The 5,161-nt window shown below is 41.8% G+C and overlaps 1 pseudogene; it reads right to left on the bottom strand.

Moving 5' to 3' along the window:
• Positions 1–267: 267 nt before the first annotated feature.
• On the bottom strand, positions 268–1,386 carry LOC144505512 (uncharacterized; annotated as a pseudogene).
• Positions 1,387–5,161: the final 3,775 nt, after the last annotated feature.

Raw genomic sequence — 5,161 nt, 5'->3', positions numbered from 1 at the left:
GCACGTCCATTTTACAACCTAGTGGCTTCTATTACAGATAGTTTATAAGCTCAATTTTCTTTTGTCTACCGAACAGGACTGGTCCCATTTCTACAAAGAAAAGGGTGCCAAGAAATACAACCAAAACAGAATTACCCGCAAGAAATATTAATTCCAAATCTTTTGTTGATTTGACCAACACTCAAGGCATCGTGTGCTATGAACCAATATTTGATCACATACATTTTAAAGTTTGATCACTATAGTCACATTTTGGGAAATCAGTTTTTAAAAACACCTCTTGTTCACCACAGATGGCCCAAAGTCATTGTAATCATTGAGGGTGATCCACATATGTTTGAAGGATGCCAAACTTGTTAAAATTGAGGCTCCCACCCAAGCAGAATAGTTCCTCTCTGGTGGAGCGATGATTTTGACTTGCACTCCACTGGGAGTGTGCAGCTTGATCTCCCTGAGCAAGCGTTCCTCCATTCCTGGGAAGAGGGTCGAGCCACCACATAGCAGCATGTTATTAAAGAGTTCTTTGTGTAGTCGTTGCTCACATTTTGTGATACTGCTTAGCATTAACTTGTGAGCTCCGGTTTCCTTCAATCCCATACTCTCAGGCATAAAAAGCAACTCTGGTGCAACAAACAGTTCATTTTTCAGCACAATCTGAGTGCCATCTGGCATCTGGTACTCATGCTGGAGTTCTTCAGCTGGCTTCCTGTTCTCCCGTTTAGGATCAAGGGCAACATAGGAGAGTTTTTCCTTGATTTCCTGGACAGTCTCTTTCTCCAGTTTTTCAGAAAACGAGTGCCCATTTTCCAGTATGAGCCTCCAAAGATTTTCGGTGATGTCGCTTCCTGCCAGGTTAAGCCTTTGCACAGCATCTGGAAGGTAGTAGCCCTCGTAGACGGGCACGGCATCAGTTGTTCCATATCCGCTATCCAAGACTATGCCTCGAGTGCGGCCCGATGTATAAAGTGCTAATGTAGCTGGGATGGCAATAAACATAGCCGGCACGGAAAATCCTTCAAACATGATTTCAACCATTCTTTCTCTATTGAAGAAAGGAGTCAATGGGGCAGCAGTCAATAAAACTGGCCTCTCTTTGGATTTCACACGCAGTTCAAAACCATATATATATCTCCACAACATCTCCATCTCCTCCCAAGAAGTCACTATGCCACGTTCTATCGGATACTTCAAAGACAAGACATCTCTTCTGGCTTGGGCGGCTTTTCCAACATAATAGTCTTTCAGGTTGGCATTACGTGATCCCTTTGTCGATTTGGAGCAGCCCACAATGGAGGGTATAACTGATGTAGGGATGCTGTCGCCGACTATTCCAGATTTGCAGAGTCCAGATCCATTGTCAATGATCACAGCGGGGTTAGACATCATTTTGATCATGTTTGCAGACACACAATGATATGCAAAACACGTTGAGAAAAGGCACTGGTTGATTTTAAATTTCTATAATCTTTGGGAGGGGGGGTGGGTGTGTGGTTGTCAATTAATATTTGCTTCCTCAGCACAGGCAACTGCAGTCAGTGCAGTCATCGCTTAAGGGGGAGGGGGTTAAACCGCTCAGATTATTACTCTGATGATGATGCCATAATGGGCAGCCAGATGATCAGGGAAATGAGCCACTTAAGTATTACCTATCAGCCAACTCCATTCATGAGCTATGCCACGGCTGCAAGAGTTTGGACAGAACAATGTAACAACTAGTTAACATGTCAGAAAGGCACAACTTGAATTTATGATTGCAGCATCATCTATTCCACATCACAACATGGTTAACTTTTAAAGTCAATAACGAGAGTTTACAGAAAATCCCACATTGCAAAGAATGCGTGAATCGCCTGACGGGGTGAAACCCTGTTAAGCACAATCTAACTCTGAATACATTCAAATAAAAGTGAGACAAGATGAATTGATCGCTTCATTGATCTCTTCTGAACACATCCGATCATCAGTTCCTGACTGATCTGATGCCATCTGCTATTCCGAATTTGTCTTATATCCCACCTCACACTGTGTCGAGCCAGGTCAATGCTGACTGATTGATTTGTGTTTAAACTTCTGTTAGATAAGGATTGCAATTGATTGATTACAGCACAAATACCCCGAACAAACTGTGTTAGGCTATTATAGCTACTGACTGACCCCAGACATTCTGTCAGAATGACAATGTGCTTGATTATCACTACATCCATTGCCACTTCATTAAACTCTGACATTCTTAAAGTAGGATTGATTCTGAGCAAAGTGACAGTCAGACAGACAAGCCATCCTCAATTTAGTAATGATTTACCTGACAGCATTAATGGTGCAGGAATGTATATTTCAAAGCGATTGCAATAAACTCAGGTTCAATGTAACTTTTAAAAGGGAGAATTGTGAAACAGATGCTAAGGACGGCACGGTGGCACAGTAGTTAATACTGCTGCCTCACAGCGTCAGTAACCTGGGTTCGATTCCAGCCTTGGGTGACTGTGTGGAGCTTGCACGTTCTCCCTGTGTCTGCTTGGGTTTCCTCCGGGTGCTCCGGTTTCCTCCCACAGTCCAAAGATGTGCAGGTTAGGCTGATGGCCCTGCTAAGTTGTCTCTTTGTGTCCAAAGATGTGTGCGTTAGATGGATTAGCTGTAATAAAGGTGTGGGTTTACGGGGATAGGGCGGGAAAGGACCTGGGTAAGATACCCTGACAGGGAGTCGGTGCAAACTCGATGGGCCGAATGGCCTCCTTCTGCACCGTAGGGATTCTATGATTTTATAGACAAAAACAGAAAATGCTGGAAAATCTCAGCAGGTCTGACAGAATCTATGGAGAGAGAACAGAGGTAATGTTTCGAGTCTGGATGACTCCATACTTGCTTTGAGCTAAGATACATTTAGGGTAAGGCTAACTTCAAATGGGATGAGGCAAAAAACACTCACAATAATATACTGGGCAAATCTGTAATCAGTAAAATAACAGAAGGTTGGTAGGTGTTCAAAAAAAGAATTTAATCTGATACAGAAACAGAAGCTAAAGGGTTGTACAATTAAAGAGGTATGGAACAACACAAAACCAAATGAAAAAAATCAGACATAGACGCAAACAAAAGCACAAATTCAAGCAATTGAGAAAGGTATGGAGCAGCAAAGGGTGACAAAGTAGATCATCGGAGCTACAGAAAGGAATACAAACAGAAATTGCATATATCATAAAAAGCAGGAAAAAAATTACAATTACATTGGGAAAAAGTGTGTGGTTGGAGGCAATGTGGGTCTCTTGGGAATTGAAAGTAGTGATACTGTTAATGGAAATAAGGAAATAAGGAAATGATTTAAATATTAAAGAATTGCTTTTCAACAGTATTTACAAGAGGTCAGTATGCCAGACATCCCAAGGGGACTAATATTGAATTAGGGACAGTGAATCAACAAAATTAAGGCAAGCAGCAGTAATGGCGAGAGTAATGGTACCTAAAGAGTGACAAACTCCCTGGATCAGGTGGTTTCCATCTCAGGCATTTAAAAGGAGTCAGTGAGAACATTCCAGATTCCCCAATTTTAATCTTCCAATCTTCTCTCACTCAGAAACTGTTACTGTAAGCTGGAAAATTGATCATGTCACTCTGTTATTCAAGCAAGGTTAAGAGGGAAACCTAGGAATTACAGACCAGTTCTTTTTAAATTCATTCGTTCACAGGATGTGGGAGTCACTGGCTAGTCCAAACTTTATTGCCCATGCCCTTGAGAAGGTGCAGGTCAGCTGCCTTCTTGAATCACTGCAGTCCATGTGGTATAGGTACACCCACAGTGTTGATAGTGAGTGTGTTCCAGTATTTTGACCCAGCAACAGAGAAGGAACGGCGATATTATTCCAAGTCAGAATGGTGTGGAGATGTTCCGGTATCCTGGGCATGGTATGGACTCAAAGAAAACGTTGAATGAATCCAAAGATGGCACACCAGCAACAGCTACTTAATGGGCCTTAACATGCAGGCCGCACATCAGCCTGATTCTCTCAGGTCATACCCATACTGGGTAGATTTTTCCTTTTATAATTGCTGCTCATTTTTGAATCCATATTTTGAAGGTCTTTACAAAAATGGTGAGAACAGTTTATTGTACGCAACTCTTGCAACAATTTATCACAGTTGCCAATAAGCAGAGCGGAAATATCGGAAATGATCTTAAATTTTGGAGGGGAACTTGCAAATGGCATTGTTCCCATACCACTTCTAGGTACTAGAGATCACAGGTTTGTTTGGTTATGAATGCTGTTGAAGGAGTCTTGGTGAGTTGCTGAAGTGCCTCTTGTAGATGGTACATCCTGCTCCCACTCTGCATGGTTGGTGAAGGGAATAAATGTTTAAGTCTTTGGATAAGGTGCCAATCAAGCAGGCTGCTTTACCCTGGATACTGGCAAGTTTCTTGAGTGTTGTAGGAGCTGCATTCATCCAGACAAGTGGAGAGTATTCCATCACATGCTTGACTTATGTTCTGTAGATGATGGACAGGCGTTGGGGATTGCTCACTTAAATACTTTGTATCAATCAATAGAAGAAGAGGATAAGATAGCTGAGATATGAAAACTAAAAACAAACTAAGGGAGGGCCATACCAGATTTAATATAAAAACATATGTTTCCAGTAACATTGATATTCTTGAGATTGTGCTAATGAGTGCAAGATGAAAAGCTTTGACAACTCTTTTTCCAGCAATACTCAAATTCGCTTCTACTGAATGCTTATAAGTAAAATAATGAAAATTGAGAAAATAGTGAGACTGAAAATTGACAAAACTCCACTTCCGATGGTTTCCCCTCTGGGGTGCTGAGAGAAGCAAGTGAGGAAATTGAGGATTCTTCTTTCCTTAATTCAGGAATATTCCTCTCACAGAGACAAATTGCCGATATCTCTCCATTGTGTCAGAAGGGTGGTGAGAGAAACTAGGAAACGATTGATAGTCGAGGCTGAAATTTTTGTAGGGGCTTTACTAGAATCTGTTGTTGTGGACAGGGTGACTCAGCACCTGGAGAAAGACTGCATGGATTTTGAAAGGATAATTTCTTTAACTCATGTCGAACTGGCCTAGTTGAATGTAGAATTACAGAGCCATAGGCTGGGATTTTTAATTCCCATTAGCGCGGGGTGGGTTCCACGATGGAACGGATAATCTTGT

The sequence above is a fragment of the Mustelus asterias genome, chromosome 16 (assembly GCF_964213995.1).
Source record: "Mustelus asterias chromosome 16, sMusAst1.hap1.1, whole genome shotgun sequence".
Classification (NCBI taxonomy): Eukaryota; Metazoa; Chordata; class Chondrichthyes; order Carcharhiniformes; family Triakidae; genus Mustelus; species Mustelus asterias.
This window is presented reverse-complemented; position numbering and strand designations above follow the sequence as displayed.